Source organism: Festucalex cinctus, chromosome 1 (genome assembly GCF_051991245.1).
Source record: "Festucalex cinctus isolate MCC-2025b chromosome 1, RoL_Fcin_1.0, whole genome shotgun sequence".
NCBI lineage: Eukaryota > Metazoa > Chordata > Actinopteri > Syngnathiformes > Syngnathidae > Festucalex > Festucalex cinctus.
In genome coordinates this window covers 46498776-46512500 of record NC_135411.1, presented here as the reverse complement: position 1 = coordinate 46512500, position 13725 = coordinate 46498776, and the positions used below count along the sequence as shown (strand labels likewise).

The 13725-nt window shown below is 40.2% G+C and overlaps 1 protein-coding gene and 19 non-coding genes across 20 annotated transcripts in view; 1 reads left to right on the top strand and 19 right to left on the bottom strand.

Moving 5' to 3' along the window:
• ccdc18 (coiled-coil domain containing 18) overlaps positions 1-13725 on the top strand; it is a 74831-nt gene that overhangs the window by 21663 nt on the left and 39443 nt on the right. The window lies entirely within an intron of this gene.
• Positions 97-179, bottom strand: trnal-cag (transfer RNA leucine (anticodon CAG)). Its single transcript has one exon. It is a non-coding gene; the product is annotated as a tRNA-Leu (tRNA).
• Positions 551-633, bottom strand: trnal-cag (transfer RNA leucine (anticodon CAG)). Its single transcript has one exon. It is a non-coding gene; the product is annotated as a tRNA-Leu (tRNA).
• On the bottom strand, positions 776-858 carry trnal-cag (transfer RNA leucine (anticodon CAG)). The gene has a single exon. It is a non-coding gene; the product is annotated as a tRNA-Leu (tRNA).
• On the bottom strand, positions 1015-1097 carry trnal-cag (transfer RNA leucine (anticodon CAG)). The gene has a single exon. It is a non-coding gene; the product is annotated as a tRNA-Leu (tRNA).
• On the bottom strand, positions 1679-1761 carry trnal-cag (transfer RNA leucine (anticodon CAG)). Its single transcript has one exon. It is a non-coding gene; the product is annotated as a tRNA-Leu (tRNA).
• trnal-cag (transfer RNA leucine (anticodon CAG)) lies at positions 2157-2239 on the bottom strand. Its single transcript has one exon. It is a non-coding gene; the product is annotated as a tRNA-Leu (tRNA).
• Positions 2384-2466, bottom strand: trnal-cag (transfer RNA leucine (anticodon CAG)). The gene has a single exon. It is a non-coding gene; the product is annotated as a tRNA-Leu (tRNA).
• Positions 2838-2920, bottom strand: trnal-cag (transfer RNA leucine (anticodon CAG)). Its single transcript has one exon. It is a non-coding gene; the product is annotated as a tRNA-Leu (tRNA).
• On the bottom strand, positions 3065-3147 carry trnal-cag (transfer RNA leucine (anticodon CAG)). Its single transcript has one exon. It is a non-coding gene; the product is annotated as a tRNA-Leu (tRNA).
• trnal-cag (transfer RNA leucine (anticodon CAG)) lies at positions 3304-3386 on the bottom strand. The gene has a single exon. It is a non-coding gene; the product is annotated as a tRNA-Leu (tRNA).
• Positions 3543-3625, bottom strand: trnal-cag (transfer RNA leucine (anticodon CAG)). Its single transcript has one exon. It is a non-coding gene; the product is annotated as a tRNA-Leu (tRNA).
• On the bottom strand, positions 4740-4822 carry trnal-cag (transfer RNA leucine (anticodon CAG)). The gene has a single exon. It is a non-coding gene; the product is annotated as a tRNA-Leu (tRNA).
• On the bottom strand, positions 11364-11446 carry trnal-cag (transfer RNA leucine (anticodon CAG)). The gene has a single exon. It is a non-coding gene; the product is annotated as a tRNA-Leu (tRNA).
• Positions 11842-11924, bottom strand: trnal-cag (transfer RNA leucine (anticodon CAG)). The gene has a single exon. It is a non-coding gene; the product is annotated as a tRNA-Leu (tRNA).
• Positions 12069-12151, bottom strand: trnal-cag (transfer RNA leucine (anticodon CAG)). Its single transcript has one exon. It is a non-coding gene; the product is annotated as a tRNA-Leu (tRNA).
• trnal-cag (transfer RNA leucine (anticodon CAG)) lies at positions 12523-12605 on the bottom strand. Its single transcript has one exon. It is a non-coding gene; the product is annotated as a tRNA-Leu (tRNA).
• trnal-cag (transfer RNA leucine (anticodon CAG)) lies at positions 12750-12832 on the bottom strand. The gene has a single exon. It is a non-coding gene; the product is annotated as a tRNA-Leu (tRNA).
• On the bottom strand, positions 12989-13071 carry trnal-cag (transfer RNA leucine (anticodon CAG)). The gene has a single exon. It is a non-coding gene; the product is annotated as a tRNA-Leu (tRNA).
• Positions 13228-13310, bottom strand: trnal-cag (transfer RNA leucine (anticodon CAG)). The gene has a single exon. It is a non-coding gene; the product is annotated as a tRNA-Leu (tRNA).

The window sequence follows — 13725 nt, the reverse complement described above, 5'->3', positions numbered from 1 at the left end:
GCAGAGTGTTTCCTGGTAGTTTAATTGATTCTTGCATTTGTTTAAGTTAGATAGACAATTTATACATCCAGTCAGGGTCGCTCGTTAATATTCTTCTGTCAGAAGTGGGATTCGAACACACGCCTCCAGTGGAGACTGGAACCTGAACGCAGCGCCTTAGACCGCTCGGCCATCCTGACACGTTGAAGAGTTTGATAACTCCTCACTGGTTGGTTTATTAGTTTTGTCAGCTTGCAAAGTTATTCTTGGTACTGTTTGATTAATTGGTTCAACGTAGAGAGGCAATTTATCCATCCAGTCAGGGTCGCTAGTTAAAATTCTTCTGTCAGAAGTGGGATTCGAACCGACGACTCCAGTGGAGACTGCGACCTGAACACAGCGCCTGAGACCGCTCGGCCATCCTGACATGTTCAAGTGCTTGATAACACTTCACTGGTTGGTTTACTAGTTTTTTCAGCTTGCAAAGTTATTCTTGTAACTGTTTGATTAATTGGTTCAACGTCGATAGACAATTTATCCATCCAGTCAGGGTCGCTAGTTAAAATTCTTCTGTCAAAAGTAGGATTCGAACCCACGCCTCCAGTGGAGACTGCGACCTGAACGCAGCGCCTTAGACCGCTCGGCCATCCTGACACATTGAAGGGTTTGATAACTCTTCACTGGTTGGTTTATTAGTTTTATCAGCTTGCACTGTTTCCCGGTACTGTTTGTTTAATTTGTTCAACGTAGAAAGAAAATTTATCCATTCAGTCAGGGTCGCTAGTTAAAATTCTTCTGTCAGAAGTGGGATTCAAACCCACGCCTCCACTGGAGACTGCGACCTGAACGCAGCGCCTTAGACCACTCGGTCATCCTGACACTTTGTAGTGTCTGATAACTCTTCACTGGTTGCTTTATTAGTTTTATCAGCTTGCAACAAGTTTCTTTGTACTGTTTGTTTAATTGGTTCTGGCATTAGTTTAAGGTCAATAGACCATTCATCCATCCAGTCAGGGTAACTAGTTAAAATTCTTCTGTCAGAAGTGGGATTCGAACCCACGGCTCCAGTGGAGACTGCGACCTGAACACAGCGCCTTAGACCGCTCGGCCATCCTGACATGTTCAACTGCTTGATAACTCTTCACTGGTTGGTTTATTAGTTTGATCAGCTTAATTGGTTCTGGCATTGGTTTAAGGTCAATAGACCATTCATCCATCCAGTTTTATCAGCTTGCAACATTTCTTCTGTCAGAAGTGGGATTCGAACCCACGCCTCCAATGGAGACTGTAACCTGAACGCAGTGCCTGAGACCGCTCTGCCATCCTGACACGTTGAAGTGTTTGATAACTCTTCACTGGTTGGTTTATTTTATCAGCTTGCACTGCTGGTACTGTTTAATTGGTTCTTGCATTGGTTTCAGGTCGATAGACAATTTATCCATCCACTCAGGGTCGCTAGTCAAAATTCTTCTGTCAGAAGTGGGATTCGAACCGACGCCTCCAGTGGAGACTGCGACCTGAACACAGCGCCTTAGACCGCTCGTCCATCCTAACATGTTCAAGTGCTTGATAACACTTCACTGGTTGGTTTACTAGTTTTTTTCAGCTTGCAAAGTTATTCTTGGAACTGTTTGATTAATTGGTTCAACGTAGACAGACAATTTATCCATCCAGTCAGGGTCGCTAGTTAAAATTCTTCTGTCAGAAGTGGGATTCAAACCCACGCCTCCACTGGAGACTGCGACCTGAACGCAGCGCCTTAGACCACTCGGTCATCCTGACACTTTGTAGTGTTTGATAACTCTTCACTGGTTGCTTTATTAGTTTTATCAGCTTGCAAGAAGTTTCTTGGTACAGTTTGTTTAATTGGTTCTGGCATTGGTTTAAGGTCAATAGACCATTCATCCATCCAGTTTTATCAGCTTGCAACATTTCTTCTGTCAGAAGTGGGATTCGAACCCACGCCTCCAGGCGAGACTGCAAACTGAAAGCAGCGCCTTCTACCGCTCGGCAATCCTGACACGTTCAAGTTTTTGATAACTCTTCACTGGTTGGTGTATTAGTTTTATCAGCTTGCACAGTGTTTCTTGGTACTGTTTGTTTAATTGGTTCTTGCATTGGTTTAAGGTAGATAGACAATTTATCCATCCAGTCAGGGTCGCAAGTTAAAATTCTTCTGTCAGAAGTGGGATTCGAACCCACGCCTCCAGTGGAGACTGCGACCTGAACGCAGCGCCTTAGACCGCTCGGCCATCCTGACACATTCAAGTGCTTGATACCTCTTCACTGGTTGGTTCATTAGTTTTGTCAGCTTGCAAGGTTATTCTTGGAACTGTTTGATTAATTGGTTCAACGGAGATAGACAATTTATCCATCCAGTCAGGGTCGCTAGTTAAAATTCTTCTGTCAGAAGTGGGATTCTAACCCACGCCTCCAGTGGAGACTGCGACCTGAACGCAGCGCCTTAGACCGCTCGGCCATCCTGACACGTTGAAGAGTTTGATAACTCCTCACTGGTTGGTTTATTAGTTTTGTCAGCTTGCAAAGTTATTCTTGGTACTGTTTGATTAATTGGTTCAACGTAGAGAGACAATTTATCCATCCAGTCAGGGTCGCTGGTTAAAAGTCTTCTGTCAGAAGTGGGATAAGAACTCACGCCTCCAGTGGAGACTGCGACCTAAACGCAGCGCCTTAGACCGCTCGGCCATCCTGACACGTTCAAGTTTTTGATAACTCTTCACTGGTTGGTTCATTAGTTTTGTCAGCTTGCAAGGTTATTCTTGGAACTGTTTGATTAATTGGTTCAACGGAGATAGACAATTCATCCATCCAGTCAGGGTCGCTAGTTAAAATTCTTCTGTCAGAAGTGGGATTCGAACCCACGCCTCCAGTGGAGACTGCGACCTGAACGCAGCACCTTAGACCGCTCGGCCATCCTGACACGTTGAAGAGTTTGATAACTCCTCACTGGTTTGTTTATTAGTTTTGTCAGGTTTCAAAGTTATTCTTGGTACTGTTTGATTAATTGGTTCAATGTAGATAGACAATTTATCCATCCAGTCAGGGTCGCGAGTTAAAATTCTTCTGTCAGAAGTGGGATTCGAACCCTCGCCTCCAGTGGAGACTGCGACCTGAACGCAGCGCCTTAGACCGCTCGGCCATCCTGACACGTTGAAGAGTTTGATAACTCCTCACTGGTTGGTTTATTAGTTTTATCAGCTTGCAACAAGTTTCTTGGTACTGTTTGTTTAATTGGTTCTGGCATTGGTTTAAGGTCGATAGACAATTCATCCATCCAGTCAGGGTAACTAGTTAAATTTCTTCTGTCAGAAGTGGGATTCGAACCCACGCCTCCAGTGGAGACTGCGACCTGAACGCAGCGCCTTAGACCGCTCGGCCATCCTGACACGTTGAAGAGTTTGATAACTCCTCACTGGTTGGTTTATTAGTTTTATCAGCTTGCAACAAGTTTCTTGGTACTGTATGTTTAATTGGTTCTGGCATTGGTTTAAGGTCGATAGACAATTCATCCATCCAGTCAGGGTAACTAGTTAAATTTCTTCTGTCAGAAGTGGGATTCGAACCCACGCCTCCAGTGGAGACTGCGACCTGAACGCAGCGCCTTAGACCGCTCGGCCATCCTGACACGTTGAAGAGTTTGATAACTCCTCACTGGTTGGTTTATTAGTTTTGTCAGCTTGCAAAGTTATTCTTGGTACTGTTTGATTAATTGGTTCAACGTAGAGAGGCAATTTATCCATCCAGTCAGGGTCGCTAGTTAAAATTCTTCTGTCAGATGTGGGATTCGAACCGACGCCTCCAGTGGAGACTGCGACCTGAACACAGCGCCTTAGACCGCTCGTCCATCCTAACATGTTCAAGTGCTTGATAACACTTCACTGGTTGGTTTACTAGTTTTTTCAGCTTGCAAAGTTATTCTTGCACAGTGTTTCTTGGTACTGTTTGTTTAATTGGTTCTTGCATTGGTTTCAGGTCTATAGACAATTTATCCATCCTTTCAGGGTCGCTAGTCAAAATTCTTCTGTCAGAAGTGGGATTCTAACCAACGCCTCCAGGGGAGACTACAAACTGAAGGCAGCGCCTTCTACCGCTCTGCCATCCTGACACGTTTAAGTTTTTGATAACTCTTCACTGGTTGGTTTATTAGTTTTATCAGCTTGCACAGTGTTTCTTGGTAGTGTTTGTTTAATTGGTTCTTGCATTGGTTTAAGGTTGATGGACAATTCATCCATCCAGTCAGGATAACTAATTAAAATAATTCTGTCAGAAGTGGGATTCCAACCCACGCCTCCAATGGAGACTGTAACCTGAACGCAGTGCCTGAGACCGCTCTGCCATCCTGACACGTTGAAGTGTTTGATAACTCTTCACTGGTTGGTTTATTTTATCAGCTTGCACTGCTGGTACTGTTTAATTGGTTCTTGCATTGGTTTCAGGTCGATAGACAATTTATCCATCCAGTCAGGGTCGCTAGTTAAAATTCTTCTGTCAGATGTGGGATTCGAACCGACGCCTCCAGTGGAGACTGCGACCTGAACACAGCGCCTTAGACCGCTCGTCCATCCTAACATGTTCAAGTGCTTGATAACACTTCACTGGTTGGTTTACTAGTTTTTTCAGCTTGCAAAGTTATTCTTGCACAGTGTTTCTTGGTACTGTTTGTTTAATTGGTTCTTGCATTGGTTTAAGGTAGATAGACAATTTATCCATCCAGTCAGGGTCGCTAGTTAAAATTCTTCTGTCAGAAGTGGGATTCGAACCCACGCCTCCAGTGGAGACTGCGACCTGAACGCAGCGCCTTAGACCGCTCGGCCATCCTGACACGTTCAAGTTCTTGATAACTCTTCACTGGTTGGTTTATTTTTTCAGATTGCATTGTTTCTTGGTACTGTTTGTTTAATTGGTTCTTGCATTGGTTTCAGGTCTATAGACAATTTATCCATCCTTTCAGGGTCGCTAGTCAAAATTCTTCTGTCAGAAGTGGGATTCTAACCAACGCCTCCAGGGGAGACTACAAACTGAAAGCAGCGCCTTCTTTTTTTTTTTTTCTTTTTTTTTTTTTTTCTTTTTTTTTTTTTTTCTTTTTTTGCCCTATGTGTATATTTACAAAGTGTATAGTGCAAGCTAGTGAAGTGAGTAAGAGGAGCGACCAGCGGGGCCTCACCCAACCCGGCGGGTGTAGGTGATACAAATATATAGATACAAAATACCAAATACAGAAGCAGCGAAAACAGAAGTTGTAACGATGTGGTGGCTCTCGTTAACAGGCAGAATCTTGGCAGGATTAAGTTGCCAAATTGAGATTAAAATATTCTATGTACATAGACCATATTTGTTTAAATCTTGATACTTGATTTTTATTTAAGGCAGAGATTTTTTCCATTGAGATATAGTTTATTAGTAAGTTTAACCAGTGGTCGATATTTAGAGATTGTTTATTTTTCCAATTGACAAGGATTATTTTTTTAGCAATAGTAAGGGCTATAAATATAGATTGAGATTGTTTACATGGTAGCTCAGTTATTGTTAAGTCACCTAGTAAACACAATCTTGGAGATAAAGGAAGCCTACAGTTTAATATATCAGCGAGCTTTTCCAAGATTTTAGTCCAGAAATGCAGCACTGGAGTACATGACCATAAAGCATGAAGATAAGTATCGGCAGTGTTTTGTGAGCACTGGAGACAAATGTCGGAGTCAGAGAGTCCCATTTTTTTCATCATATATTGTGTAATATATGTTCTATGAAGTATCTTATATTGGATAAGTTGCAAATTTGTCTGTTTGGTCATTTTAAATACATTTTCACAGATTTGGGTCCAAAAGTCTGGTTCCGGAACTATAGACAAGTCTTTTTCCCATTTTAAAGTCGGTAAATACGTTTTATTTGTGTATAAAAATAACTTATATATTTTTGATATTTTCTTTATTGTTGTTGGAGAAAGCTTTATAATATCTTTAGCTAAGACAGGCAGTTGGAGCGTATCCTGAAGTGTTGGGATTTGTTTCTTAACCATATTTTTAACTTGCAGATAATGTAAGAAATTTCCCTTTTTTATTTCATATTTCTGGACCAAGTTTGTATACGATATAAACTTATTATCTGAGAAAAGATGATGAAGGTGTGTAATTCCTTTCTGCTCCCATAGGCTTAAATGGAACGACTGATTATTAAGTTGAAAGTCGGGGTTATGCCAAATGGGAGAGAGCCCACAGGGCGCCAATTGGGAGTTTGTAATTTCTAATGCCTTCCACCAGGCAGTCAGGGTGGCGGCTATCATTGGGTTTTTAAAACAATTATGTCGTCTTATTGATTTTGTAATAAAGAGTAAATCTGACAGTCTAAGATTATTACAATCCTTCTGCTCCAATTCCAACCAACAGTTAGTATCTCTGTTGGGTTGTGTCCATAGCACAAGATATTGTAGTTGATTAGCTAAATAATAGTACATAAAGTTTGGTGCCTCTAAACCTCCTTTAGATTTACTTTCCTGAAGAGTAGATAGACTAATTTTGGCTTTTTTTTTATTCCAATAGAATTTTATGATAGCAGAGTCCAGCGATTGGAACCAGTTAGACGTAGGTTTAAATGGAATCATTGAAAATAAATAATTAATCTTTGGTAAAACTTTCATTTTTATAGTAGCTATCCGTCCTATTAAAGAGATCGGAAGATTATTCCAGCGCTCCAGGTCACTACGGATACTATCCAATAATGGTGAAAAATTTAAAGAAGTTAATTCAGTTAACTTAGGTGAAATTTTAACACCTAAGTATTTTAAATTACCTGTAGGAAAGGAGTAGTGTGGATCCTGACTTGTAGGATTCCATGAATTTTCTGTAATAGGTAATAATGTTGATTTTGTCCAGTTAATAGAGTAATCTGATAAGTGAGAGAATTTAGTTATTAATTTAAATGCTTCCCCTAGCGAGATAGCAGGTTCTTCTAAATAGAGTAATATATCATCGGCATATAGATTAATTTTATGTTCTATTGTCCCGGAGTGGATTCCTTGGATCCGTCTATCCTGACGTATAGCTAATGCAAGCGGCTCAATAAATATAGCAAATAATAAAGGAGAAATTGGGCACCCTTGTCTTGTTCCCCTTTGTAAAGTAAAACTCTGTGATGTAATCCCATTAGTAGTAACTGTAGCTTTAGGAGAATCATATAATATTGAGACCCATTGAATGAATGACTCCCCGAAGCCGAATTTATTTAAGACAGCAAAGAGGAAGGACCAGTTAACTTTATCGAATGCTTTTTCTGCATCCAGCGAAATAACAACTGCCTTTTTATCATACGGCTGTGACATACTAATCAAGTTAAAGAGTCTCCTAATATTATTAGTAGAATGACGACCTTTAATAAAACCTGTTTGATCACTATGAATAATTGTCGAGATTACCGTCTCTAATCGAGATGCCAAGGCCTTAGCGATAATTTTAATATCGGTATTAATTAGTGATATCGGTCGGTAACTTGACGGGAGGGTATGGTCTTTTTCTGGCTTTAATAAAAGTTTAATTGCTGCTATATTCATATCTTGACGTATATCACCTTTACTTTTAATTTCAGTTACTACTCTTAGAAATAATGGAGCAAACATTAACCAGAAATGTTTAAAAAATATAGCCGGAAAGCCGTCTGGACCAGGTGCTCTGCCATTAGGCATACTGTCTAAAGCACGATACAACTCATCTATAGTAAGCGGGGTATCGAGAATATCTTTATGTTCAATAGATAACTGAGGTATATTTAAGCTGTTTAGGAATTCCTCAATATATTCAGGGTTAGGTCTATTAATTTCTGTGTATAGATTTCGATAATAGTTATAAAAAATATGGTTAATTTCTTCTGGTGATTGTGTGCATTCACCATTTATATCTTTAATAGCCATTATAAGAGATTTTTCCCGATTCCGTTGAAGTTGATTTGCCAGGAATTTACCTGATTTATTATTATGTTCAAAATTATTATATCTCAACTGTTGTATTATAAACTCTGTCTTTTTAGATAACATGTTATCTAACTGTATTTTTATATTCTGTAGTTCTATCCATATTTGATTATTTGGGTTTAATACATATTCATCCGTTAGTTGTTTAATTTTATCTTCCAGGTATTTTTCTAATTTTTGATCCTGTTTCTTTTTATAAGTTGAATATGATATAATTTTCCCTCTAATTACCGCTTTCCCTGCTTCCCAGAGAAGAGATGGAGATATATTTGGAGAGTCATTTATTTCCAAAAAATCTGCCCACTCCCTTCTAATAATTTTATCAAACTCTACGTCTTTCAGTAATGAGATGTTAAAACGCCATATCGGGGGAGGTTTAAAGGTAGAGTCAATTTGTAGAGTGAGGGAGACTGGTGCATGATCACTTATAATTATAGAATGTATTTTTATAGCAGTTTTATCAACAATAGAATTATTTGTAAGGAAAAAATCAATTCTTGAGAATGATCGGTGCACAGCAGAGAAGAAAGTAAATTCCTTCTTAGTTGGGTTTTGAAGTCTCCAGCCATCGCTGAGGCCAAAATCCTCCATATATTCATCTATTACTTTAGCGGATCGTAATCGCCTTGTATATATCGTATTATTAGAACGATCTATTAACGGGTTCAAGACCGTGTTAAAATCACCTCCAATAATAATAGTAGAATTTGTTGCTAAATCGAGTAACCGAGAGAAAAATTCATGGAAAAAATCAGGGTCATCATTATTTGGGGCATATAAATTACCAATTGTATATACTTTATTAAATATAGTTACCTGGATAATAATATATCGGCCCTCTAAATCTGTTACTATATTATTTAGAGTAAAGAATAAATTCTTATGTATAAGTATAGAGACACCTCTTTGTCTACTATTATAGGAGGCAGAGTAAACTTGACTAAAATTTGTATCTATAAATAATTTTTCTTCTGATTTTTGTAAGTGGGTTTCTTGTAGGAGACAAATATCTGCCTTAAATTTTGAGAGATGGTCTAAAATTTTTATTCTTTTTGCCTGGGAGCGAGCGCCACACACATTCCAGGAGACCAGAACTAATTTCTGCATACAAGCAATATAGACTCAGTCTTATGTATACATCTATATAAGCTGCTTATTAATATTAACATATTGTAGGATAGCAAAAGAGTAATTAGGCAATTTATATAATTTATATAAAGAGAGAGATAGCAAGTAGATAAGTATAATAGTGAAGAAACGTGGGGGGAAGTGAGTGTGAAGGAAATCTGTGGGGGATTCAACATAACAATACACCAGTAAATGGTGACCTAAGTGAGATTATTATTATTATTATTATTATTTTTTTTTAAGAATATATTTTTATATTATTATTATTATTATTATTATTATTACTATATAGCCTATGCATAATATAAATTCATATTCTATTTCGTAACCCATTATCCATACATATACATATACATACATATACATATACATATATATACATATATACACATATACATACACATACATATACATATACATATGTCAAATAATCACACAATGCTCGGCTCTACCAATTGTCAGTTAGAACAGCCAAGGGGTCGAGGTTGGGTTTCGGAATAGCTGGCCGTCGATATATAATTTATCAACGACCATCGAAGTCCGTTTACCCTCCTGTCTATTTTGTTTCATTATAGGAAACAGTACTTTTCGCCGCTCGTTTATCTCTCTTGGGAATTGATCATTCATCCCGAAAGATGTCCCTTTGAGCTCCCGTCCTTTACTTTTTACCAATTCTTTATGTTTAAAATGTTCGAACTTAGCAATAATAGGACGGGGCTTATTGCCCTTACGAGCTCCGAGCCGGTGTACACGGTGAAAAGAGATATTATTTACCGTCTCCTGTGGGATCTTTAGCGATGATGTCATGAATTTTTTTATCTCACTCTCTGGATTATCTGGAGAATTTTCGGATATACCTGAGAATATTAGATTTTCCCGCATACTACGGGATTGAACATCTAAGACCGTTTCCTTTAGCATTTTATTTTCCTTTTTAATCGTCTCCAACTCGGCTGTGACAGCGACGAGAGAGGAGCGTAGCTCGGAGTTATCGCATTGGAGATCGCTTACCTGTTGGCTAACGAATTCCAAACTTGCCTTTAATTCTTTGACGTCCTCGCGGATAAGACAGAGGACGTCAAGTTTTGTATTTATGGAATCCAGCATACTCACCGATACGTCGGCGGTTGCTAAATCGTCCGTGTCTGTTGACGAGTCATTTTTCCTTTTTTTTTTCGAAGGATTATCCCGACTAGCCGCCGGCTCATCCATCGCGCAGCTATAAAAATAATCGTCAATAAAACGTTCGAGGTCGTCCACACTGGATAATATTTCCGATCTTTCTTAGAAAAGAAAAAAATCGAATTTATCTAATCATTAAATTCGGGTTTAATTAGAAATATAAAGCTAATTCTATTTTAGCAGCAGAGCGCCGCCATGTTAGATTTTCCCAGTCTCGCTACCGGTCACGCGATAGTCACAGCATCTCGCGATGGGAAATGTCCGCGATAACTATTCACTGGTTGGTTTATTTTTTCAGATTGCATTGTTTCTTGGTACTGTTTGTTTAATTGGTTCTTGCATTGGTTTCAGGTCTATAGACAATTTATCCATCCTTTCAGGGTCGCTAGTCAAAATTCTTCTGTCAGAAGTGGGATTCTAACCAACGTCTCCAGGGGAGACTACAAACTGAAAGCAGCGCCTTCTACCGCTCTGCCATCCTGACACGTTTAAGTTTTTGATAACTCTTCACTGGTTGGTTTATTAGTTTTATCAGCTTGCACAGTGTTTCTTGGTAGTGTTTGTTTAATTGGTTCTTGCATTGGTTTAAGGTTGATGGACAATTCATCCATCCAGTCAGGATAACTAATTAAAATAATTCTGTCAGAAGTGGGATTCCAACCCACGCCTCCAATGGAGACTGTAACCTGAACGCAGTGCCTGAGACCGCTCTGCCATCCTGACACGTTGAAGTGTTTGATAACTCTTCACTGGTTGGTTTATTTTATCAGCTTGCACTGCTGGTACTGTTTAATTGGTTCTTGCATTGGTTTCAGGTCGATAGACAATTTATCCATCCACTCAGGGTCGCTAGTCAAAATTCTTCTGTCAGAAGTGGGATTCGAACCGACGCCTCCAGTGGAGACTGCGACCTGAACACAGCGCCTTAGACCGCTCGTCCATCCTAACATGTTCAAGTGCTTGATAACACTTCACTGGTTGGTTTACTAGTTTTTTTCAGCTTGCAAAGTTATTCTTGGAACTGTTTGATTAATTGGTTCAACGTAGACAGACAATTTATCCATCCAGTCAGGGTCGCTAGTTAAAATTCTTCTGTCAGAAGTGGGATTCAAACCCACGCCTCCACTGGAGACTGCGACCTGAACGCAGCGCCTTAGACCACTCGGTCATCCTGACACTTTGTAGTGTTTGATAACTCTTCACTGGTTGCTTTATTAGTTTTATCAGCTTGCAAGAAGTTTCTTGGTACAGTTTGTTTAATTGGTTCTGGCATTGGTTTAAGGTCAATAGACCATTCATCCATCCAGTTTTATCAGCTTGCAACATTTCTTCTGTCAGAAGTGGGATTCGAACCCACGCCTCCAGGCGAGACTGCAAACTGAAAGCAGCGCCTTCTACCGCTCGGCAATCCTGACACGTTCAAGTTTTTGATAACTCTTCACTGGTTGGTGTATTAGTTTTATCAGCTTGCACAGTGTTTCTTGGTACTGTTTGTTTAATTGGTTCTTGCATTGGTTTAAGGTAGATAGACAATTTATCCATCCAGTCAGGGTCGCAAGTTAAAATTCTTCTGTCAGAAGTGGGATTCGAACCCACGCCTCCAGTGGAGACTGCGACCTGAACGCAGCGCCTTAGACCGCTCAGCCATCCTGACACATTCAAGTGCTTGATACCTCTTCACTGGTTGGTTCATTAGTTTTGTCAGCTTGCAAGGTTATTCTTGGAACTGTTTGATTAATTGGTTCAACGGAGATAGACAATTTATCCATCCAGTCAGGGTCGCTAGTTAAAATTCTTCTGTCAGAAGTGGGATTCTAACCCACGCCTCCAGTGGAGACTGCGACCTGAACGCAGCGCCTTAGACCGCTCGGCCATCCTGACACGTTGAAGAGTTTGATAACTCCTCACTGGTTGGTTTATTAGTTTTGTCAGCTTGCAAAGTTATTCTTGGTACTGTTTGATTAATTGGTTCAACGTAGAGAGACAATTTATCCATCCAGTCAGGGTCGCTGGTTAAAAGTCTTCTGTCAGAAGTGGGATAAGAACTCACGCCTCCAGTGGAGACTGCGACCTAAACGCAGCGCCTTAGACCGCTCGGCCATCCTGACACGTTCAAGTTTTTGATAACTCTTCACTGGTTGGTTCATTAGTTTTGTCAGCTTGCAAGGTTATTCTTGGAACTGTTTGATTAATTGGTTCAACGGAGATAGACAATTCATCCATCCAGTCAGGGTCGCTAGTTAAAATTCTTCTGTCAGAAGTGGGATTCGAACCCACGCCTCCAGTGGAGACTGCGACCTGAACGCAGCACCTTAGACCGCTCGGCCATCCTGACACGTTGAAGAGTTTGATAACTCCTCACTGGTTTGTTTATTAGTTTTGTCAGGTTTCAAAGTTATTCTTGGTACTGTTTGATTAATTGGTTCAATGTAGATAGACAATTTATCCATCCAGTCAGGGTCGCGAGTTAAAATTCTTCTGTCAGAAGTGGGATTCGAACCCTCGCCTCCAGTGGAGACTGTGACCTGAACGCAGCGCCTTAGACCGCTCGGCCATCCTGACACGTTGAAGAGTTTGATAACTCCTCACTGGTTGGTTTATTAGTTTTATCAGCTTGCAACAAGTTTCTTGGTACTGTTTGTTTAATTGGTTCTGGCATTGGTTTAAGGTCGATAGACAATTCATCCATCCAGTCAGGGTAACTAGTTAAATTTCTTCTGTCAGAAGTGGGATTCGAACCCACGCCTCCAGTGGAGACTGCGACCTGAACGCAGCGCCTTAGACCGCTCGGCCATCCTGACACGTTGAAGAGTTTGATAACTCCTCACTGGTTGGTTTATTAGTTTTATCAGCTTGCAACAAGTTTCTTGGTACTGTATGTTTAATTGGTTCTGGCATTGGTTTAAGGTCGATAGACAATTCATCCATCCAGTCAGGGTAACTCGTTAAATTTCTTCTGTCAGAAGTGGGATTCGAACCCACGCCTCCAGTGGAGACTGCGACCTGAACGCAGCGCCTTAGACCGCTCGGCCATCCTGACACGTTGAAGAGTTTGATAACTCCTCACTGGTTGGTTTATTAGTTTTGTCAGCTTGCAAAGTTATTCTTGGTACTGTTTGATTAATTGGTTCAACGTAGAGAGGCAATTTATCCATCCAGTCAGGGTCGCTAGTTAAAATTCTTCTGTCAGATGTGGGATTCGAACCGACGCCTCCAGTGGAGACTGCGACCTGAACACAGCGCCTTAGACCGCTCGTCCATCCTAACATGTTCAAGTGCTTGATAACACTTCACTGGTTGGTTTACTAGTTTTTTCAGCTTGCAAAGTTATTCTTGCACAGTGTTTCTTGGTACTGTTTGTTTAATTGGTTCTTGCATTGGTTTCAGGTCTATAGACAATTTATCCATCCTTTCAGGGTCGCTAGTCAAAATTCTTCTGTCAGAAGTGGGATTCT